Consider the following 25,474-nt stretch of genomic DNA (forward strand, 5'->3'; position numbering starts at 1 on the left):
AGGCAATCGGTTTCCGCGAGAGTTATTCCACAACTCATGCAATAAGCGGAAACGACTGGTCTAAATGAACTCTGCGCAATCGAAACAGAGGACGCTCGATGATACTCGGTCCGTTATTCTTCGTTATATTGAAGATCTTTCTTGGCGAATTGCTTCAATATTTCAGAATAAATTGTAGCGACATAAAAACATGACGTTTCGGCGACGACATGTCACCATTATCAAATGAAAATTATTTTAAGTTAGGTTGCGTTATAAATAGGATAGAGAGTGGGAAAATACATTACAATAAATGAGGCGGGGAAAAACAAAAGAATGAACAAAATTTAAATAAACAGTTTCGCTAGAAAGGAGTCATTTGAGTGTTCAGAGTTGTTCTCTTTTTCCTTTGTAAAAGCATCTCATAAATAAGGCACTCAAACTTTCCGCGGCATTTGTTTAAGGTGGTAAATTGCTCGTCAAGATTGTTGGATCTTTGGTCGTGTTTGTCCTTCACGTGCATGTTTACCGATGACAGAATATTTATGCTCCTCAATGCGCAGGTGGAGATGACGGCTGGTGTAGCCTATGAATGTAGCTCCGAAAGTTTCAAATGATTCAAAGAGCCAACGTTTCGACTCTCCTGTCTAGTGTTTTCATCAGGGGTGATCCAAAGGTAAACAGGTGTTACATAAACTATATTTCTAAAGACGAGAATTCGGAATTAGACGTCTGGAAGCATCGTCCAATTTGCATTTACGCGCGGACATCACATGAAAGTCTTGGATGTGTTGCGGCATTGTGGACGATGAATCCGGTGATTTTACAAAGTCAGACACTACTTACAGTCTAATGATCTGTTCACACCAAACCTTAACCATGTATTGAACATGTTTAGTTAAACACGGTATTAAATTGTTTTTGTTCTTGTTTTGTTTTTGTTTTGTTTTGTTTTTTTTTTAAATCATGTATACTGATTTTTGTCGACTGCAAATTTAGCACAGATCAAAGCATGTATTGAAACTCACCTGAATCTCACGTAAAAGCCAGTTGTTTCTGTGACTGATCTTCATTTTGTAAAACCCAGGAGAATAAAAGATGTCTTGTTGGTGTGAATGGGTATAAGTCACTCTTGGCTTTGCATTATGCACTAATTTATCTCCATTTCTCTTCTTGTATGGTATGGCTCTCTACATACATATGTAACCCAAATAGGATGTATCTTGTCCAAAAGCGCTCTGTTAGAACAACTTTAAGACTGATTTCCAAAGCTTCTAGCAAACTACTCTTTTACCCTATAAACTTTGTTGACATTTTTTGTGGTCTTAATGATCTTCAAGCTGGATCCTTGATGTATAACTAGTGCAATAGATCGTTGACACGGTCATTTAAAAACACATTTACAACAGGAACTAAAACTCACAATTAATTTACAAGATCTGCTGAGTCCTAATATGAGAGAAGAACAGACAGCATGTTAAGAAAAGATTCGGGACTTCTAAAACGTAAATACTTGAATCATGATAAAAACAAGCATTGTTCCAGAATTGATTTTCTTTTGTTATGGTGAAGACGAGTTCCTTATTTGTGCGTTTTAAGTCTTTATTTGTGCGTTTTAAGTCTTCTAGTATCATTAAAGTATCATGGCGGTCGGTTGTGTCATTTGTTATCCGCTTATTTCTGCCGTTTTGATGACATTTTTGAGTCCAGATAGGGATACTTTCGTATTTAGAAGCACCGTATGTTGGGGCAGACCAAGCTTTGCTATCTCTCAGATCACTTCTGAACGAACTTCGATTTGTTACCGCTACTTTTGCTACGGCACAACTAAGACAAGCAGTCAGCCATTTTGGATTTAGACCTAGAAGAAAGCACTTTCTCTCCTCAAGGTTGAAATGTTATTCAACCAATGACGCCAGCTTCCAGCTTACGAGAATTGCAATATCTGGTGACATCAGCGCTAATCCAGGACCTAGTTCAGTATGCTCCACTTGCAACAGAACAATCGCCCGAAATCACAGACTCTCGACTGCAATGACTGGGCTTTTACTTCGTGTAGAAGACGCACATGACGTAACAAAAGCTTTAGGGGTCTTTAGGGATTTAGAATTCTGATTAGGTATTGTTTCACGATTTTTACGTCATGTGTGTCTTCTACACGAAGTAAAAGCCAATGACTGCAAATCACAATATCACATCAAGTGCGTCAAGGTCACCCCGAATCAGTTCAAGCGGATGCGAACCCAAAATTCGACATGGACCTTCTCTGTTTGCATTTGGGAGGTTCTCACACTTAACTGCAGCATTTCTACAAGCTCGGATACTGAACTAGACGTCTCAAATCATTCATCTACGGCCGGGTCCGACATTGTGGAACAACTAGATCCCTTGCAAGACTTTGCATCAACAAAGTCATTTCAGACAAGATCTTCTGATACATCAAACATCAACAGTCTGCAGAATACGTTTAAGGAACCAAAGTTTCTTAACGACAAAATCAAGGCGTGTATTATTGTCCTGACTGAAACTAAGATTAACTCCTCATACCCGGATAGTCAAATTAGAATGCAAAATTATCGCATGTATCGAAACGACAGAGCCAAGGGAGGAGGCGGCGTGCTAATCTATGTGTCATCGAAAATCCCGGTGAAGAGACTTAAACCATTAACTAACTTTAAGAAAATTGAGCCTCTAGTTTTAGAAGTCAAATTAGAAAATTCTAATGCGGTTTTACTCGGCCTCTACAGACTGCCTCGACATTTCAATCAGAATTATTTCTCCGTGTTGGAACATGAATTAAACGAGATGCTTCCGTGAAGCATACACTGGGTTGCCGTGGTACGTGCTACAGAAAATCAGAAGGCACTGAATTGAGTGGTATTGAAATACAGCATTCCAGTCTCTGATGTTGAGTGCAAACTCAACATGTAAATTTCCTTGTAACCGGAAGTAAATGTAACGATATCTTGTAACACCAGGTTGAGGCAGATTGCATCAGCCCACATGGTGAATGTTGTGGAAGAAAATCTATGTTGGAATAAAACTGAGTTGTGTTTTTACCCGAAGTTTTGTCTTATCCACCAAGAAGCATGGCCACACTCGCAACAGGTTATGGGCCCAGTCGACGACTAATGTTTGATGGTGACGAAACGAAATACGAGCTTTGGGAAATTAAGTTCCTTGGATTTATGCGACTTCACAAGTTGCACGATGTTATCCTAGCAGAAGGCGAGCTAGATGAGGAAAATAGGGTCAAGAACATTGATGCTTTCGCCCAACTAATCCAGTGTTTAGATGACCGTAGCCTATCCTTGGTCATGAGAGATGCGAAGGACGATGGCAAGAAAGCTCTACAAATACTGAGGAATCATTACATGGGCAAAAGCAAACCACGTGTTCTTGCGCTCTACACCGAACTTACTTCACTGCAAAAAGGCCATGCTGAGAGTATTACGGATTATGTATTACGGGCCGAAACTGCAGCTGCATCACTGAAATCGGCCGACGAGATAGTCAGTGACAGCCTTTTGATTGCTATGGTGTTAAAAGGCTTACCTGAGGAATATAAAACGTTTTCAGCCATTGTTTCGCAGCGCGATGAAAAGGAAGACAAGATGAAGTTCCAAGAGTTCAAGATCGCACTGAGGAGCTACGAAGAGACGGAGAAATCACGTACCCCATCACAAACTGGCGAAGACAGCGTCATGAACTGTAAAAAGAAGAACTCACCACCAAAAGCCACTGTGACATGCTATTCCTGTGGTCAGCTTGGACATAAATCGCCAGAGTGCCGGTCTAAGGACAAGAAGAATCCTAAGAAAGAAAACAACCGATGGAGCAGCCACTGCAGATCGAAGACTCACAATACGGATGTATGTCGCAAGAAAGACACTGCAAAAACCGTGAGTGATGATAACAAGGACGCTTCGTTTGCGTTCAAAGTGACTGTGGACAATTTTAATTCCATTAGAGATAACTCTTTGTTAGTTGACACTGGAGCTACTGCTCACATTCTTAATGACAAAGCTAAGTTTTTGAATTTTGATGACAAGTTTAACCCCGTGAACCATTTCATAGAATTAGCGGATGGTAGTAGAGCATGCGGTATTGTATCTGCCAAGGGCAGAGCAAAAGTTCTTCTACATGATTTAGAGGGGGTGCCCCATGAAGTTTTTCTTGAAGATGCTTTGTACATACCTAGCTATAAGCAGAACATATTTTCTGTTCAAGCAGCAGTCAGTAAGGAAGGTGCCGTAAATTTGACACCAAATTCCTCTGAATTGAGTGCCCCAGATGGTACGAAATTTTCCATACAGAAATATGGTAAGCTGTATTATCTTAACTATACAAATCCCAGTGGTGGAGCTTACAGAGCTGAAGTATGGCACAAAATACTGGGGCACTGCAATATGAATGATGTGTTCAAATTAGAGAATGTAGTTGAGGGGATGAAAATTACCACAAAGGGTAAGCTTGAATGTGACACTTGTGTGCAAGGGAAAATGTCCCAATATCGAAATAGGGAGCCAGACTGTCGTGCATCTTCACCCCTACAGTTAGTCCACAGTGACCTAGCAGGTCCTATCACTCCAGAATCAAAAGATGGTCACAAGTATGCAATGGTATTTGTAGATGACTATTCAGGTGCTCTCGGAGTATATTTTCTCAAAAATAAGAGTGATGCTGTTAGGGCAACTGAGCAATTCTTGGCTGATACTGCACCGTATGGTACAGTGAAACGATTGCGATCCGACAATGGGGGTGAATACATTAGTGAAGAATTCAAATCCCTTCTGTTGAAAAACCACATTAAGCATGAACTTTCAGCTCCCTACTCACCCCATCAAAATGGAACGGCTGAAAGAGCCTGGAGATCACTTTTTGATATGGCTAGATGCCTGCTAATTGATGCAGAATTACCCAAGCAGCTGTGGACATATGCTGTCATGACATCAGCTTATATACGGAACAGATGTTACAACCCCAGAACAGGTAAAACCCCCTATGAGTACTTGACAGGTATCAAACCCAATTTGTCTAACATGCATGCATTTGGTTCTGTGTGCTATGCTTATGTTCAAAACAAAACCAAATTAGACCCTAGGGCTGAGAAAGGTATTTTCGTTGGTTATGACAGGTCTAGTCCCGCATTTCTTGTTTATTACCCTGATCAAAACAATGTCAAGAAAATCCGATGCGTCAAGTTCACTGAGAAGTTTGACAGTTTTGATGAAAATGTGAACTTACTACCTGATTCTGTTAAAGCAGCAGAACCTGAAATGCCAAAACCTGAAAATGGGCAGGAAAGTACAAGGCGTTACCCCAGTAGAGATCGTACCAGACCAAAGTATCTTGATGACTATGTAACTGGTGAGGAACTTGACAATGCAGTTGATGATGCTGCAAATTGCACAGTTGATTTCTGTTACAGAGTAAGTAATGTTCCAAAGTCCTACCAAGATGCTATCTCATCCCCAGAGTCCAGTAAGTGGAGAGAAGCAATGAATGAGGAGTTAGATGCATTATGGGACAATGAAACATTTGAACTCACTCCTTTACCAGAGGGTAGAACCTCAGTGGGGGGGAAGTGGGTGTATGCAATAAAACTAGATCCCAATGGGGAGGAAAAGTACAAGGCACGATTTGTTGCTAAGGGCTACTCCCAAGCCCCAGGTATAGATTACCATGAAACTTTTTCACCAACTGTTCGTATAACTTCAGTTCGTATACTAATGCAGTTAGCAATTCAGATGGGTATGATAGTACATCAGATGGATGTTAAGACGGCCTATTTAAATGCTCCCATCGACTGTGAGTTATACATAGAGCAACCTGAAGGTTATGAGAGAAAAGGCCCCAATGGTCAAAAGCTTGTATGTAAACTAAAGAAATCCTTATATGGCCTGAAACAGAGTGGTCGGAATTGGAATTGTTTGTTGCATGGTTATTTAACACAAGAAAGGTTTATACAGTCCCTAGCTGATCCATGTGTTTATGTTAAGAGTACTGAATTTGGCCTAGTAATTGCAATTGTATGGGTCGATGACATCATTATTGCAGGTAGTAACACTGATGTGTTGAAAAAGGCCAAAGAGTCTCTTATGATGAGATTCAAAATGAAAGACCTAGGTGTTTTATCATGGTTTCTAAGTATCCAATTCAAGTGTGGAAAGGACTGTATTGAAATGAATCAAAGAAAGTTTGTGGAAAAGATTCTGGAAAGGTTCAACATGTCTGATTGCAAGCCAAAAGCAGTTCCATGTGAGTTGGGCGCTAACAAAACCAGTGCAGTCAATGAAAGCGAATTTGAAAATGTAAAACTGTATCGTGAAATTGTTGGAAGTTTGATTTACCTCATGACTTGCACAAGACCCGATTTGTGTTATGTTGTGACGTATCTATCCCAACATCTGTCAAAGCCAATGAAATCGCATTATGGGATGGCTAAGCAAGTGCTGAGGTATTTAAAGGGTACTAATGACAGAAGCTTAAAGTTTGTTAAGGGAACGCAGCTGAAACTAGTGGGATATAGTGATTCAGACTGGGCTATGTCTGATGATAGACGTAGCATTAGTGGTTATGCATTCAAGTTATGTGATGAGAGCTCACTGATTTCGTGGAAAAGCAGAAAACAATCTATTGTAGCATTGTCCTCATGTGAAGCTGAATATGTAGCTTTAGCCACTGCTACACAAGAAGCTAAATTTCTTAGGCAACTTTTCGCTGATCTAATGTGTCATCCTTGTAAGAACGTTTGTATATATGTAGACAACCAGGGAACGATTGCATTAGCTAACAATCCTGTACATCACAAAAGATCAAAGCACATTGATGTAAAATATCACTATGTAAGACTGGAGATTCAGAGCGGAGCTGTAAGCTTAACTTATGTACCTACAGACAAAAATGTTGCAGACGTATTTACCAAGCCTGTAAATAGAGTTAAACTCGATACTCTGTTAGGCTAATGTAGCAAACCCCATGTTGTGTTTGAGTGGGGGTGTTGAGTGCAAACTCAACATGTAAATTTCCTTGTAACCGGAAGTAAATGTAACGATATCTTGTAACACCAGGTTGAGGCAGATTGCATCAGCCCACATGGTGAATGTTGTGGAAGAAAATCTATGTTGGAATAAAACTGAGTTGTGTTTTTACCCGAAGTTTTGTCTTATCCACCAAGAAGCATGGCCACACTCGCAACATCTGAAGAATAACAAATAAAAGACAAGCGAGAAACATTGGCTTCTGGGCTGACATGTTGATAATTTTCAAGTTCCCTCACAACTTCTTTGCACCACAAGTGTGCCCTCTGAGCATCTGACAGCTTTGTAATACTAAACTTCCCTGAAGTCAATCCCTGTTCAGCGGGGTTAGTGTTAGGATGGGAGACCAAATCAATAAACCCCTCATAAAAAACAGAAGGATCTGACCGAAAATACTATTAACGCTAACAAATGCGAACTCAGCAAGGTACAGATTTTGTTAGCTTGCCTTATGCAAAACAAATATTGATGAAAAAGCAAATAACTATTGATACAGTTTTTAGAAGGAGCAGAAGGAAGTTTCCGGGACGCTCGATCGAGAATGAAATATTTACGACATGAAAACAACATTAATTTTGAACCGTGAGTATCGAATATAAAAAGTTACGATCAGCGACAAACATTTTGGGAGATTTTTGCTATGTTCAAGTAAATTGCCAAACAGTGAAGCATCTGTGTCAAATGATGGCAAGATACCGGGTTTTTGTAAGTTTCTTTTTCTGTCAAGTGTTATAAAGTTTGACAATGAAATGAGCGAAGTCAAAACAAAGGTCACAATCACCCAACTCTTGTTTATGCAAAGTCAAAATTTACTCTCCAAGACGCGTACGACGTTATTATCACCAGCTAATTCCATCATTTTGGCAATAGCAGCTACTTTATTATTCATCTGCGTCACTAGTTTTCACTGATTTTGGGGCTCATTTTGTTGAAACTCAAGCACGCTTCTAACAGGCCTGTGAACCCTTCCTGCTTACAGAGCAATACTAAAAAACTTCTCCCATATCACACTTCAACCTTAAGCTCGAAAATTCAATACACAACATGATATTATAATTCACAAAGGCAGAAAATACCACAGAATCCTTTTCCAGCGAAAATTTTATTGAAACAAACAACATATTTGCTCTTAGAGGCGAAAACCTCTTCCTATTTCATTGCGTGCGTGATTTCGTCTCGACGGGCGATAGATTGTTGTCGAAGTCCAGTACTCGTCGCTTTTGAGATTCATGCCTAGTTTATCCAATGACTTTCCATTATTGAGCTCCATAAGTGTATATTTTGTTTAAGGATCCACTAAAACGCCATTCGCGTTGCATGACTTTCGACGCCATTGCAGGCTAAGTTAATGATTCTACTGTGTCCACCAGAGAAATCTACGCAGTTCCACTACCCTCTCGATCCTAAGAAAATACGCGCAGAAGGCTCTATACACAAAGACACCACTTACCAGGGGAGTGACAGGCAAGACTTTTACCGACACGGAAAAAAAAAAAGAAAGAAAAAGAAAAAAAAAGAAAACAAACAAACAAAACGCAGACCTCGACTGGGTTTGCCCATAGGCAACCCAGTAATAATCTTTTGTCATGGATCACATCTTTAAAACAAACAATTCTTATCACAGGCGACATGGACCTGGATAGACTTAAACCAGAGAACAAAAGCGGTAAACTCCTTCGGGATCTAGAAGAAATACATGAACTTGAATGCATGATCGATCAAGCAACCAGAGTTACAAGAACAACTCAAACCTTGCTGGACGTCATTCTTACAAACAAGGCGGATTTATTTTCATGCTCTGGAACAGTCGAACTAGGGCTGTGATCACCACATGGTTTACGGCCTTCTCACCGAAAAGGTCAAACACCATGCTGCTAAGATAATCACTTTCAGAAGCACTAAGTCCTTAGACATGGAAAATTTTTAAAAAGATCTGAGTGATTGAGAATGGCTGCTAAATAATGAATTGGCATCCGCAGAAGAGAAATATTCCAATTGGAGTGAAGCTCTGAATAAAGTCATGGATAAACATGTGCCAATCAAATCCATGAGGGTTCGAGAGAAAGACGTTCCGTTTATGACAACTGAATGGAAGCGGCAATTAGGATGAAACGCAGGAGTGCAAAGAAATACAACAAAAACAAGCCTAAGGAGAATTTAGAATCGATGAAAAAATGGCGTAACAAAGCCATTCGAGATTATTCGGGGCAAATATCAAGCGAATCAAAATGTAACCCTAGCGAATTTCACAAGACCTTTATACCCCTCCTCAGCAATAAAAAGCAGAAAGATAAAACAGAAATCACATTAAACATTCATGGACACCGGTGCAAGCGGTAACGGAGGAATTTGCAAACTATTTTGACAGTGGTCAACAAGTTATTTGAACAGCTTTTGAGTAAACAAATGTCAAAATTCTTTGAACCAATTTTTGATCCCTTTATGTCGGCCTATCGTAAGCTGTACAGGTGTGAGTCAACTCTGGTTCGTCTAGATTGCAAACAAGCTATTGACACAGGAAAAACCGTAAGCCTTTTATGGACAGATATGAGTAAAGCCTTCGACACAATGCATCCAACTCTATTGTTGGCTAAACTTCAGGCATACGGCTTCTCAAACGAATCGCGAATATTGATGCGTTCCTTTCTCGTGGACCGCAAAGGAAGGACTAAACTAGGAGCTGTGGTCAGCGACTGGAAACCAATCAATATGGGCTGTCCCCAGGGTTTCAATTTGAGACCTTTATTATGGAATATTTACCAAAATGATCTCGTCTACCTGATCCGTTCATCTAGTCTTTCAATGTATGCTGACGACCACCAACTCTATTATGCTCATAGTAACATAAATGTCCTTATGGAGAGGATCAAGTATGAAGGGGAACGAATGTCGGCGTGGTACCAAGAAAACCATTTGGTTGGCAACTTGAACAAATATCAAGCCATGATTATCGGAAGTAAACACAAGCCATCTCATCTGACGTTAGACATAAACTCCATTTAACCTGAGAATCGCTTGCCATATAATAATGTTTGTTATTAACACTAAAGTGTGAACGCGTTGAATTGAAAAATAAAAAAGACACTAACAAAATAATAATAATAATAATAATAATAATAATAATATAATATGTAACTGTATTAATTGGAATATACAAAATTATTCAGGTTTTATTTATTTGTACTATCTGGATAATAACATGTTACATGTTAGTTAGGGATAGGGAACACCCAAGGCTACTGAAGTAATTCAAGTCACATTACTTGTTATCATTTAACCAGTAAAGAACGTTGGCCAGTTCACGATTGGCAGTATCTTCTTATTCAAGCAAATTGAAGGAAAGTATTTTAAAACGACTGTGCCACATGTCGGTATTGTGCATTCGAATCGGGCATCATGTAGTCTTTTTGTCACATGCTGATTTTTAATTGTACTTTTGGTGCAGTGCGCCGGAAGATTCATATGGTTGCAGCTGTGTGGGAAGAACGCTCCTTAGGCAAAATACAATACAATATTTTGTTTACCCACGCAACATGCAGGAGTGATAAAACTCGTTGTTAAAACATGTGCGTGAAAATAAAATATACACAAAAGAAAAAAAAGAAAAATTACTATTACAAGGCATCTATTTAAGGGGCTTTCTGTACGTTTTTAGCTATACCTTTTTTTCTTTTCGATAAATTTTATTTATTTATTTATTTTTTTGGTTTTAAAGGGCATAATTTGTACACCAAAATTATGAAATAAAAAATGTAGGTCTTCAGGCTCGGTTAAGAGTAAACCGCCATCGTGCCTGTCTATCTCGATTATCGTAGATCGAAACAACAAAATTCGCCATGTTCTCGGAATGCGTGCGCTTATTCGCAAAGAATTATGGTCATTCACAACTTCTCTCACGTGTTTTGAGAACTGCTTTAGCGTGTATGATCGACGTACGCCATATTTAGAATTTTACAAATTTGACCAGGATGCGCAGTGCAATACTGAGGAATCACCTTAAAATCTATAACTATTGGGTTTAAAAGACATGCTAAGAAGACGTTTAAGTATGAGAATATTCTTATCGCTTCCAACATAAGGGGGTGAAGAATTCCAAAGCTTGGCGGCCGGGAACGATCTATGGCGCCATTCTAACTTAAAATTTGGTGGCATTAAAAGTGTGCCGGACCCTCTTAAATTGTACTTACAGATTAGAAATTTAAAAAGTTCTTGCTTCTTTATTGATACAACTATAAACTACAATCATAGGGCCTGGAATTGTCTTCTTTGTTCTAGCGTTCTTATTCCAACCATATTTAGTAAGAGATCATAGGGCGGTCGTTTTCCATGGCCCAAGATAGATCTAAGAATATAATTATCAGTGTCTTGTAGCCTTTTCCTTTGACTTCTTCCAACTCCAAGCAATAGCGGACAGCAATATTCTAAATGAGGCAAAATACATGCTTTATAAAGGCTGCCCATTCATCTAAAAGAATAAACCTACGATTCCTCCTTAACGTGGGGGCTTTGGCACATGCCTTTTTAACTTGTTAAAAAAGATAAAGACCAAAAGAGAAAGCAAAATGGAACATTTTTCTTTTGTGAAATCTTGGGAAAGCAAGAAACAATTTTCAGAGCGCGAAACGGGATGAAACCCAGTGAGCAATTTAAAATGCTTTAGAATTATGCTAATCAAGCAATTGTTTCGTTAAAAAAATATTTAAACAGGTCTTTGTACAATCGAATATAAGAAAAACGTTTCCAAAGAATATACTCCGGGTCAAGCATAAATTTCTAAATGAAGGATTGTTTAAAATAACACTTCTTGTACAGGAGGAAAGTATTGATTTATTTCGTCACGTTACTTGTCATTTAAGATTTCAGTCAGGCAAAAACTTTAGCAGAAGGAAGCGTGGAGTGTTCATTTGTAAAACTGACCTGAACATCTCAAATAAGCTAACCCAAAAAAATAAATTTTCGAAATTAGTTAAAAGAATATAAAAAGCTTACCATAAAATGAACTTGTTGTTCATATCCTAATGGCGAGAATCGCATGAGTTTCTCCCTCTAAATACCTCTGAAATTTTGGCGCTCTACGTGTAAGGGACCCTTTGACAGACATCTTCCCACAGATTCAAGAAAAAAAAAAGGAACTAATCCTCATCGAGGACTTTTGAGTATAACTAACATAAAATTTAAAAAAGTGTCCTGCAAGTACGAATTCCGAAGTAAATTATTTGTTAATGGAAAGTTTCTTTTTCCTTTTTCGTGAACTACAATCGTGGTCAAAAGTTGTTGGGAAGGTTGCGGGCATCAGCTCATATCACACCTAATTCTATTTTTCTAACTATTGGCTGAAGTATTTGGGAAATACCATGCTCTTGTGGCCCCCTCCCCCATATTCAATGTTGGAGTTCTTCAGGCAAGAAAAGTCACCATGTTTTCCCCTGGAAAATCCAACATTGAAAAGGGGAAGGGGGGTATCTGTAAAATGTAGTTACCTTCCCAACACTTTTGTCCATGATTGTAGTCCCTGCCCATTCACCGATGAAGAATTCTGTATGTGCTTAAATAAATGGCACCCAGCTTCGCGCGTAAATCAATTCCAAATGGTCCATATAAAATGATACCAGGGTGGGGGCCAGATGCATTAAGGTTAGGTAAAATTCATTAACAACTAATTTTCTTTATTTGCTGATAAAACCCCGAAATCGCGACTAGGAGTTCGAGTTTTCAGTTTCAGTAACTGTTCTCTGGGGCGGATCCAGGTTTTTGGCGAAGGTTCGATGAAAGGGGGCCGCGGAAACGTGATTTCCACCATTCTGAGACAAAGTCAGCGTGTTTTATTACACTTTTAAGATCTTTTTTAAAAGTTAGAATGCCATTCTTTTTGCATCAAAATATTACAAAGCTGTGTAACAACGATGCAAGTGTGCATTTATAAAACTATGATAAAAATATACTACATTTTATATTTTTTCAATTTCGCGTTTCGTCGAAGGCGGGATCAACAAAGAGCTTTCTTCAGGGGTATCTTTCCACAAAAAGCTGAACCACAGCATCGTAGTCAACGGGCTTTTCGGAGAGAATGTTCATCTGAACCAAGCCTGGCAGTCTTAACTTGTCTATGAATTTATTGCATTTAAGATTGGTTGTATTTATTTTATACTTTTACAAGTTTTTGACGTTAGGTGTTTCCCCCCCCCCCCCCTCCTATCCCCCTAGATCCGCCCCAGGTTCTAGTATATTGGAAAGCATTGGCTACGTTCTTCTAAAACCCAAAGCAGACTACAGCGGTAACAGAATCGATTTAAATAATATTTGATTGCCATACATTTCATGCCTGAAATGGAATGAAGATTGAAGATAGCATTAGCGACATTATATTGTCCTATATTATTCGAAAGTAAAATTAGCTTCTTATGATTTCGGAGTTTTATCAGCAACTAAAGGATTAGTTGTTAATGATGATGATGATGATGTTTGTTAAATTCAATGTCTGGTAGTGCATAGCACTGAATTATACAATTTAGCTGCATAAATATATAAATACATATACATAAACATTTACATACACGTAAATATGGTTCCAATAGTCAATGTAGCCCTAGTCTTGAGCGTATTTAACCGAGACAAAGTCTCGTAGCCTCTTGGTCTTGGCTTGTTTCAAAAATAAATTAGTACTAATGTTCACCCAAAATTAATGCATCTCGCCCCATCCATTTGATCCATGTTATCAAATGCCAAATGAGAAAAAGTCTAAACGGGCAAAAGAAAATGGCGACAAAGAAAAGCATGCATATTAGGGCGAGAAGAGCCCCTGGGGAGACGTTCTGATTGGTGCCAGAAATTCTTTGTGTTTTCTGCCCAATCAGAGATCAGCAGGCCGTGAAGTCGTTTCGTGTCTTCTTACACGGAAATAATTTGATCGCCATACTCGCCTGGCTCGTTTGGCAAGGTTTGCTCGAGAGGAAAGTCTCAATCACAGCACAAAATGTACAGGAAATCGTTCGGGATATCAGCGGAGAAATACGCTGGACCTTTCGCAGGTATCGTTACAGTCGCGTATTTCCAAGTGTGCGAGGTTTTTGTAAAGATGTCCTCCCCGATTCACCTAAAATAGCTGTGATTAATTTTGATCTGACAGTACAATTGAATTATTTTTATTCTGCTCCTTTTTCCTAATCAAGGTATTTCTAGATTTCTTGCATCAATTGCTGTGGCTGAAACTGTGTCAATCTCGAGAGCAAACGTTTGCTTCTGAAGGCTGCCAACAGCTGATGTGTTCTTTAATATACACGTATAGCCTTGCATAGGGCAATACCCAGGCTGTGCAAATGTGCTGGCAATTCCTTTGAGATAATTTTACTTGGATAATGGACAATAATCTGAATTAAAGACAGTTGCAAAGAACATAGGAAAGAGACTGTGAATATTTTATGAGCACCATAAGTTGGGTTGTCATTAATGTTTTAAAGCAACAGTAATTTTGCTCTAACGAAATTCTTGTTTGCTATTTCAAATTTCATACAAAAGTGTGATCTGTGTTAGACAGTAATAACAACAACAGAGTCCTGAGGTTTCTAAAACAATGCTGAACGAAATCTTCTCCAATAATAAAATGAGTTTGGATCCATGTAGTACATAATATTCTGAGATGTACCTCGCAAATATAAAATTTTAACCTTGATTAGTTTATCAGCTTTATTGGACACATCAGAAAAAGTAGCACAATATTTCAGTTTAGGGAAACAAAATAGAATTGCAAAAAATGAACCATTGTTAAGTGATTTGATTTGCTATAATTTGAGATTTCCCACAGAAAGAAGGAAACAGCATACTCTTTCTACAGTACAAGTACGTACCTGGACACAGTTGAACAATAATTAATATAATAATTATTATTATTGTTTTTGTTCAACTGTGTCCAGCGGCTTGGGTTTTGAAATCAGCATAAATATCATACTCAGGCAAAATGCAAAAGTCACTGCTACATAATCTAGATGGACAAATTTTTGAAGAGGTAAAAGAGCACTCTACAGGATCACAGAAATGTGGTCACAGATAAAAAGATAAATTATTTTCTCAGTTTAAGGAAGCTTGAAAGGATTTTCCACCCTCAATAGTAGTGTGTCCAATGGAAAAAGACTACTCCAATCCTTACAAAAGGGCAACAGCTTCATACCTGTGTAATACTATTGTGAGGGTGTTTGCTGGGTCCCAACTGTTGGTATGGTAATGGTACAGTGCTACTGAAAGACCCTTTAAAACTTGGTTTTTGAAAAGTATCTCGAAAACCAATTCAGTGAGCAGTATTTTGTTTTTTTAGATTTCGAAATCATATCACAATTCCCTGACCCAGTACATGATGTGAGAAAGAACTAAACTGAAGTAGAGTTCAAAATATTTATGAAAAAGCTGAAATATGACAAACCTTTATTGCATAATTTTTGAAAATTCCCCTTAAGAATGCAAAATAACGCTTCTCACTTGTTTCCAAACAAATCAGGGAAGGACACTGGACGAACTTTTGAGATAAACCTGAAAAAATCTAACAAACTTTATTTCCGGTTGTAAAATCTTGATTCATTATCCTTTGGAGTGGCTGGAGCGCTCGGTTGAACACCTGTTCTAAGCCTCCTGAAGAATAAAGATATGGCATCTTGTATCTTGTGTTATAAGTTAAACTAAGTAATTCACAATAAACTTGAAACTTAAGGATATGCCATTACAACGATGGCAAATTTCATTTTTTAGTACATAACATGTGTTTCTACATCGACATACAATGTGTGTATGTATACATAATTATTGGAAATGTGCATACCTTGACGGATATTTGGGAAAGCAGTGGCGACCTGATTTTGGTGTTTGGGTGCTTTCCTCATGGTGATTTGTTAACTCACCAGGACAAGACACCACCGAGGATGGAGGAATTCGCTTAATTGGTATATTTTCAAAGGGATTGCTATAACATTTTTTCGTGTCAAAGTGACAAGCACTTTGTGCATCCCCTTGGCTCGATGTCAAAGTAGAAAGGGGATGTCTCCTATTCAACAAGTGGTTTGCTGAAATGGCAAATGACGCCTTTTTTTTTTCCAGATTGATTTTACCCTTTCCACCCTTTCCACGAGAAAGACCATCGATCATGTGCCTGGACTTTTAAGTTTGATCGAAAACTTCTTCAAGTATTCTCAAAAATTCACCATAAAGGTTTCGCTTTCTCTTTTTGTCAACAAAAACGTAAGAACGCACTCGACAACAGTCGTCAACTGTTTCTTTCGGGTGGCTCATCGTGAGAAATATCGTAAAGAGAACACGAGCTCGATAGCTTTGAATTTGGCGAGCATTAAAATAAAGTCGTGCTGCATGCTGTGTTATCGACATACCAGTGTGGCCCGTGCGATCAAGAGTTGCTTGATATTAGCAAAGTTTCTGCCACAGCAATTCTTGTAAGAAATCTAGAAATACCTTGACCAAGAAAAGAGGGCAGAATAAAAATAATTCAATTGTTAGATCAAAATTAATCACTGCTATTTTAGGTGAATCGGGGAGGACATCTTTACAAAAACCTCGCACACTTGGAAATACGCGACTGTAACGATACCTGCGAAAGGTCCAGCGTATTTTTCCGCCGATATCCCGAACGATTTCCTGTACATTTTGTGCTGTGATTGAGACTTTCCCCTCGAGCAAAACCCTACCAAACGAACCAGGCGAGTATGGCGATCAAGTTATTTCCATGTAAGAATACACAAAACGACTTCACGGCCTGCTGACCTCTGATTGGGCAGAAAAGCACAAAGAAATTCTGGCACCAATCAGAATTGAGAACTACACCTGCTGTTTGGAGCTGGTCTGGTAAGAACGTGTCCGCAGGGGCTGTTCTCGCCCTACTAAGCTTTTCTTTGTCGCCATTTTCTTTTGCCCGTTTAGAAATTCCCCTTGCCTCCGCTGTCTGCCCCTGGGTCTCCGAGGATGCGACATGAGCGGCTGGTAGCCGAAAGAAGCTAGCTTGTCTTTCCGTTAGGTCTAATCTTGCGATGGAGCTTTATCGCTACATTCATTGGTGTAAAGTTGTATTTGTCATCTCCTTGCTGCATTGTGTCTGGGGTGAGTCCCATTGCATGTTTACTTAGTCATCATGATAAAATATGGAAGACTGTAAGCACGGAAGCTTGTAAATGCGTGATGCGCATTCAAAAATGCGAGAGGAAAAATCCGATTTGCGGGTAGGAAAATGTGTAATAAAATATGAAAGATCCTAGTTTGAAAATCTGAGACGAGAAGTAGAACTCAAACGGAGAATAAATAAACTTCCGCCAAGCAGACCCGACAGCCAGACAGTGCGTCACCATGTTTTATGATTTAATTGCTGATCGTGAACCGAATCGAATCTAAAATGTATCACAAGTTTCTCCAAATGTTTTTTAATCAGAATGATTGCAGATTCGTTTCATAAACATCTTTGGTTCAAATAATTGTTTCCGACTGCGTTGACAGTCGACAGATTTTTCTTCTGTGAAAAGGGTGAAACGTGCGATTGGTCACGCTTTGTTGTGAATCGAAAATTGAATTTAAAGCATTTGAAAATTGTTTTCAGAAAGGGTCGAAAAATTAATTTCAGTCGCCTGATACTTTTTACCATTTGGTTGTCGCTAGCCCAGTATTTTTTTTCCTAGTTTGTCAGAAAACAAAACGTAACAGGTAACATTTTAAAAGGAACTTTTTTCTGAGTAGAAGCAAGACGTCCGGTCTAAAAATGTCGCGCTTTTACCGGCCGTGTATTTTAGTTTGAATTAATTAATTAACCCTTTCACTCCTGTAAAAGCCACTGAGACTAGATAGATTTTACTCTGTCTAACGCCAGACGATTTTACTCGTCAATGGGGAACCCCACAGGAGTGAATCGAAAGGGTTAACAACAGCTAGGTTCACTTAAAAACTATGTTCCCATTAATAAATATCTCAAATGTCCGGATAATATGGAAAATAAATTTATTTTGTTATTCAATTCACAATTTTACACAATAATGCTGTGCTGTGTTTCGTTTCCACAGCCTAATTAAGACTAAAAGGAAATACAAAAACCACAAAAAAATCAGGCCGTAAAAGGAAGAGACTGATAAAACCATCTACATCTGGTTCTCCAAAAAACGGCTTTATTTAATTTAGTTTAAATTTATATCATCTGAACTTCAATTAAAACATGTGTCCAAATGTCACATTGTGTCAATAGATCATTCTCTCTGAAATTTTATTTCTTCGTACTGTTTTGTATTTTTGTCTGGCCAGACTGGCTTCTTGTCCGCTCAAAACTGGCCCCTAGCCTGACGAATGACCTGCCTATAGACAAAAATTATTTGACATAATACTACAAAACCGTTTCAAATGTCTCTTGACCTATCTATCACACACATCTCAGTTGAACAACAATTTCCTCTCAGTAAAACGGTGACAAACAACCAAAGCTAACTAGTTCTTTTTGGATTATTGGCAAAAGCCAAAGAAAACTTAAATTCATCCATATGGTATTGACTCAACATCTGGCTGCCGAGCAAAATATTTTCAATGGTTTCCTTCCTTGTGGAACATTCTTTGGGAAAATTTGGCCTTGTATTTGGTTTTCATACTTTTCGTTGTCCACTGCACATCCCTTTTGGTAATGGTATCTTTTTTCGTGCTACCGTAATATGTCAAAACCAGTATTACACAACTTACAATAACGAAATGACCTTAAAACTATTAAACCCAAGACACCAGGAGGCATCTTTGGACTTAATATATTATTGTCATCAATATTTAATTCTATTGAACACTAGTGCTTCCAGTTTTATCAAAATCCTGTGAAGGAGCTGTTAATAATCGTATTTTGATCTATATAGGAGCTACCAAATGTTGTTTTGTAGGCATTCGGTTTTCGCGAGGGCTATTCCACATGCAATACGCGAAAACAACTAGTCCAAATGAATTCTGCGCGATGGCAACAAAGGACGCTCGATGATAGTCGGTCCGTCATACTTCGTTATCTATATTGATGATTTTTCTTGGAGAATTGCTTCAATAAAATGTTTTTTTCTCTTTGCTGACGACCCCAATTTCTTCTTTAAGCATTGTGATCCAAGCGCCTTAATTAAAGAATTGACTGAATATTGAACTTGAAACTGTGCCGAGTGATTTAGGTCATGTAATTGAACAAGTTTAAAGCACAAAATTTGTAGGTGTTTTTGTTGATCAGGTTATTAATTTGAAGACTCATGTAGACTTTCAGAGTCAAGTTTTTTCTTCTTTGAGAAAAGGGTCGCGGCCTCGGGAAACGAGATATTAGGGACCTTTAGATTCTACGACGAGGACGAGAACGAGTACCAGTTTTGACTGCCCGTTTTTAGCGAAAACAGTAGGCTGATTTAGCAACAGAACGGGAACGTCAGTGGCGACGGCGCGCGCAGAAAAGCACCGATGAGAATTCAGAATAGATTAGACTCCACTCTTTTCTTCTCTATTCTAAATTCTCATTGGTAGTTTTGCTGCGCGCGACGTCGCCACTGACGTTCCCGTTCTGTTGCTAAATCAGCCTAGTAAGGAAATTTATAACCCGTACGCTTAATCTTACTCTTTGTTAGCAGTATAGGTTGCTCAGTTATTCTTATTGCTGGTAACTGAGCCTTTTTGCTCATCAAAAAAAGCCAAAACTGCTACCGTGTTGTTGACTTGTTTTGATACGACGACATTCTTGCAAAACCTCGTTCTAAAATGACGACGGCATCAAGTTTTTCCCGCTAAAATGACGATGGTTTGCGCGCGCTCACTGTTGTCTTTTATGAGAAAATCTCGCACTCGTAGTCGTTCTCGTACTAGAATCTAAAGCTCTCTATTTAGTCCGTTACGTCAAACTGGAAATTCTAAAGCAGGGTTTTACTACTCATTGGAGGAAGTAAATCGCGCCAAAAACAATAACAGTCGCCCTCTAGACTCCTTCCGTGGCTCAAAGACTAGCAACAAATTTCTGTGCGGCTGGGTGTCGTTTACCGGCGAGAATGATTGCTGGAGAGTCAGTAAATTCTAAGACTGCACTTCAATCGCCATAAACTAAGATCACAAATATTGAAAAGTAAAAACGTTCTCTGGTTAAAAGTTTTTAAAAACACTGAGCTTTCGATTTTCCAGGTCTGCAATCTTTAAAAAGTGAGGTGTAAAAAGCGAAGCATACTATCAGAAACAGAGTGCTATATAATAAACAACTTACTAACCAAGCTTGCTCGGGCCGTTACTGGGGAATATATGCCCTCGGTCATGGCAGTACGGACCTCGCTTCGCTCCGGTCCGTACTGCCACGACCTCGGGCCAGTATTCCCCAGTGCGGCCCTAGCATTCGGTTAGTAAGCAGTTATTACTTTGGCGTCAATAATATTCTTCATAAACAATCGCCTCGTCAACATGTGTGTGTTAGTGAAGTTTTTGGTCTTTAATAAGAATCAACCTGAAGAAACTGACAAAATGTGTAGACAAAGGAACCTTGTAAGTTTCTGTTTTATTTACTATCGTTTGCAAAGTTGTTCAAGCAAGTGAAACATTCTCATCGAAGTTTGCACAAAAACGTGAAATAGTCGACGTGCAAACCCTAACGTTCAACCTTATAATCTTACATAAAAACAACACAGACATAATTTGCAAAGTTGATGGCAAAGAAGCTAAAAGTTTAGCTGGATAATGAGCTTAACAAAGCGTTATTTTTGTTAAAGTTAACTTAAAATGTTTACACCAGTTGTAATAAAATTCTACCGTATTTAGGTAACTAATTCACTTTCTTTTTTGTAAGTACACAAATTCTGGAAATTCCTGAGTGGAGGGGAGGGGGGTCATCAAAGACCCTCTGAAACGGAAAAATCCTGGGGGTAAAGGGGGTGCAAATCAAAAAGTCTTCCCTGGTGGGGGTATGGATATTTTCTGGAACCACACCTTTGGACCAGCAGAACACACGGCCGATTTGCCAGGGCAGGCTTTCCCTCTTTCCTCTCACATTACAACCACTCCATTTGTAAATAATTAAAACTGTTTTTTTCCTTGCTTGTGCGAGGTGGCCAGGATCGAGCGCATTATTGTCATTTCGTAAATAAGTAAGCAGTAAAAATGTATTTGTTGAATGTAATTACAGTATAGTGTAGCGTAGTGCTTTGTGTAATATGCAATGTACTATACGTAACGTATGAGTAGAGTAAGAATGTGAACAATAATAAGTAGACAATGATATTTTAAAAAACACACAAAAGTTGAAAATCATTAAAGAAAAATGTTTTAAAGAAGGGGGCCTAGGAGACAGAGCACAAAAACCGTGATTGGCTAGAGAATAATGACGTAAAAATGGCTTTGTTCGCGTCACTGCGCTGCGCAAACTCTAAAGATTCGAAGTGATCGAAGTAAAGTCGAACTGAAGAATAACACTCTAGCATTTGTCAAGTTTCGTGAAAAGTTAGCCGATGATACCCTGGGGCCAGAGGACTTTTTTTTTTTCAAAGGTCGGGAGAATTGGTTGCAGTTTCATTTGGTTTCATATTTTCGTTACCACTTTACATCCGTTTTGTAAGGGTTTCTTTTTCTTGCTACAGTTATATGTCAAAACTGTATTACACTAGTTGCAATATAGACTAGACCTTAAAACTAACCGAGGACATAGGAGGCATCTTAGGACTCTATATATTGTCATCAAATTTAATGGCATTGAACACTAGTGCTTCCAAAAGTCTTTCGAAGGGGCTGTTAACAATCGTATTTGGAAATACTTGAGGCTACAAAAAAAATTGTTTGGTAGGCAATCGGTTTCCAGAAGAGTTATTCCACATCTCATGCAATAAAGCGCGAAAACACTTGGACCAAATAAATTACGCGCGATCGAAACGGAGGACGCTCGATGATAGTCGGTCCTGTTATACTTCATTATCTACAGCGATGATTTTTCTTGGGGAATTGCTTCAATAAAACGTTTTTTCTCCTTTTGCTGCACGACCCCAATTTCTTCTTTAAGCATTGTGATCCAAGCAGCCTTCCAATTGAACGAATGACTCCCCGACTATTGAACTTGAAACTGTCTCGCACTGGTTGAGGTTCTCCTTAATATTGAGAAAATCACAAACGGCCTTCATGGGGGGGTGGGTATCGCGGCTTTTCAAATCCGACTGGCCGAATGATTTAGGCTCATGTAATGGAACAAAGTTTAAAGTACCTACGCTTCTTACGTTGTTGTTATAATGTACTCTATTCTTATTGGCACCACTATTACATATTATTTTTTAATTTATTGTTTATTAAAGCTAGTAATTAAATACATTTTAGGAACACTAAAAAAAACATTAAACATAACTAATAAATACCCATAATAATAATAATAATAATAAATAAATAAATATAATTCAAGTAATAAAAATACAAGTCCTACTCCCTATGTAATAAATTACATTCAACTATTACAATCTTATATTCTAAAAGTGCCATTACACACGCACAAAAGTAAACGTTACAAAATAGTAAATTTGATATAATAATAGTTAAAATAATACAATATTTAGTATATAGGTTTAATTATCCATTTTTTAGTTAAAAATATTCGTTTTTTTGTTATTACTACTTTCTATTTCATACTTAATTTTAATTTTTGGCTTTAAACCTCTCGATTTAGGAAGGCGGTTGATTTCTTCTGCAAGTACCACAAAACACTTTCCAATAATTATGAAGCAATTTGATAGATCAGTAAAGGGCATTTTTTTCCGAAAATAACCCCAAAATAAAACAGCTGAAGGGAGAGGTGGATTTGATTTTTTGATAGTAGATGCCAGTATGATGCAAAGTCTGTCCAGATTTGTCTATTGTGGTTGCCGTGACATGACGTGTCCCCAGTTGGACAATCAAATTGGCTTATTTTTTTCTTCACAACAGTTCCCATGCCCCAATCGGGTTGTTTCATCATTCAGCTCCCTTCGTGTCCTTCGTGTGTACTGGTTGGGGTACTTACCCAGGAGAACGTGTTTCAGCGTGTTTCAGGAGCAAGCTCCCTCGAGTGTACCGGCCTTTACACTCAAAGTGAACAACTTTTCAAGAGCAAAGCCAAAAGCCTTTGGGAAATTCGTTTCTAGGCTTTGTAATGTATAAAGACTGTCTAAAGTCATTTTTTTTCACCTAGCAGAATTTGATCCGTTCGGATATCTTAGCTGAAAATTGAAGTGTCCGAAAATTTTAAGGAATGATGTTTCTTCATTTCAGAAATTGCTAGCTGAACGTTACCTCCTAAGAACTTCCAACCGAACCATTTGCTCATCCGAAACTGCTAGGTGACATTTTTTAATGTGCCAAAAATTGCAAAAATTCCCCTTCCGAAAACGTAATTCAACGAAATACTTTTCCCTGGTTGCGAATCTTTTAGATGATGTAATATATAAAAAGGAACATTTTTTTTAATCATAGTAGCACTTTAACACAGCGCCTTCATTATGATATTTTTAGGTGCTTTTGTAAAAACGTGATCCTCGCCATTTCGCAAATTAGTGGTGACAGTTATTGTTTGTCCAATAAGATGAATTATGCCTGAAGTTTGACTCCTTATTTATTTCTATAGGAGAACTGACGCACATGATAACGTTACCATTGTTGTTTATTTATAGACCTTTTCACGGTTTCTGACGCCATCTTGGTTGGTGGCAAACGCGGCTTAAATTACAGTGAATGTATGGGATTTTGGCCGAATTCAAACTCTGTAGCTCCGTGCAAAAAGGCAGATTTCAAAAATTTTTAAATATTTTTAGTCATCACTTAGTCATCAATGGAAAATTAGATCATTGCACAAAAAAGCACAACGTCTGAAAACTGGATATTAGAAATCTCCTATTTCCCGGGAATTTGCTTGCATATTTTGTTTACAAGGGTTTATATGAAATTTACAAATTTTGTTTACGGTCGTTATAGCTTGATTCTGAAAGACATACTTCACGAAAATAATCTCAAGAGAAGTCCTTTTTGAGAGGTATTCTCGCTATTCACTGTCGTCAGACCTTAAAGGATTTATAATGGTTCGAAAAAATTCCCAACACTCTGAATATTAAGAAAATTAACAAAAACTCCATAGTTTTCAGTCCTAGGCCGATAAATTAATCATAAAGGTCGCTTTTTATATTTTGCAACCTGCGAATTAGATTAGCCGCCGTTATATTTCTCTTGTGATGGATGGCAATGTTGTTGAACAAGTTGGAAGTACAAAATTCCTAGGTGTTGTTGTTTGATCAGGTCATTAATTGGAAGATTCTTCTTAACGTTCAGACATAATTTGATGAGAAACTAAAATTTTTGAGCAAGAGCCGATACAACGTAGATTTGATTTTAGTCAGGTGTACGATATTTCGGCTGGCCAAACCAGCCTTCTTCAGGTACAATGAGAGTTTACATTCGATTGCTTCTATGTACATATATATATATATAGTAAATGGATGTTGACGTAATACTGGAAAAAAATGTAATAAAACTTGGCAGTTACAACAAATTTTAATTCAAATACTAAGAGTAACGGAAAAATAACGGAAGTGACTCTAATAATAAACCGAAATCTAATACGTTTCTTCGCGGATATTAAGACCGTTGGAATCAATTGTCCTGCCTTTTGAAATTAAAAAAGCTTCCCTGGCCTTACGGATCCAGTCTCTGCTAGAAAAAAAATTTTTCGATAGGAATTAATTTCATGTCCTTAGAGATGTTGTGGGGAGAGGAGAGGAAATGTTCTGCGACTGTAGTAAATTTGGATTTGTGTTAGCGTTATCTAAAGTGCGGCGGTGTTCATTAAAACGGTCTTTTAAACGTCGTTTAATTCTCCTATGTAAAAAAATAAATAAATTAATTAATTATATATACTGGCAAAAAACTAACGATAAAAGCGTCCGACGTTTCGGCGACATCTTGGCGCCATTGTCAAGGGAAACTAAATTAAATATGCGATCTCAAGAGAAACTAAGAGTCCAGAGTCATTAATTTGCATGAGTTAGACAAAGACCTTAGCGCGAATATGTTTATCTAAATCATTGTTAATTAATAATAATAATAAATAATAATAATAATAATAATAATAATAATAATAATATAATGATAATGATGATGATAAGAACCCTTACATAAACAAAAGAAGCTTTCCAATGCCCTGAATACTTTAAACTGGAAGATTTTTCATTCCTGATCTCTGATACTTCCATGATAGCGAAAATTATAGAAATTATGGAAAAAAAAGGAAGAAACTTGACTTAATAGCCTTGCTGCGCGTAACAAATACCTTCTTTTCGGTTGATGATGTGCGGCAAAAAAAATCCAGCGCTAAAGCAAATGACTCGGCGATCCTCGCAAGAAATATGGAATTTCACTTAAGGTATTTGTATTACTTGGATTATACAAAATGATTCAGATCTTATTTATTGGTACTATCCGGATGACGACATACAAACATA

General features: G+C 38.0%; 1 protein-coding gene and 1 long non-coding RNA gene across 4 annotated transcripts in view; one reads left to right on the plus strand and one right to left on the minus strand.

Annotated features, from left to right (window-relative positions):
• Positions 1-15,477: 15,477 nt before the first annotated feature.
• Positions 15,478-16,721, minus strand: LOC138024928 (uncharacterized). The gene is made up of 3 exons (XR_011127099.1): positions 16,609-16,721; positions 16,391-16,472; positions 15,478-15,641 (listed from the first exon to the last, which is right to left on the minus strand). It is a non-coding gene; the product is annotated as an uncharacterized lncRNA (long non-coding RNA).
• Positions 16,722-16,824: 103 nt separating this feature from the next.
• The window catches only part of LOC138024923 (cell adhesion molecule DSCAML1-like), a 147,073-nt gene continuing 138,423 nt past the window's right edge, over positions 16,825-25,474 (plus strand). For 2 of the 3 annotated variants that reach the window (XM_068872122.1, XM_068872121.1), the window contains exon 1: positions 16,831-17,114. The gene's annotated coding sequence lies outside the window, so the exon portion shown is untranslated. Of the gene's footprint in view, positions 17,115-25,474 lie in introns of all 3 variants that reach the window. The other variant, XM_068872123.1, reaches the window with a different exon arrangement.

Source organism: Montipora capricornis, chromosome 11, assembly GCF_036669925.1.
Source record: "Montipora capricornis isolate CH-2021 chromosome 11, ASM3666992v2, whole genome shotgun sequence".
NCBI classification, from domain to species: domain Eukaryota; kingdom Metazoa; phylum Cnidaria; class Anthozoa; order Scleractinia; family Acroporidae; genus Montipora; species Montipora capricornis.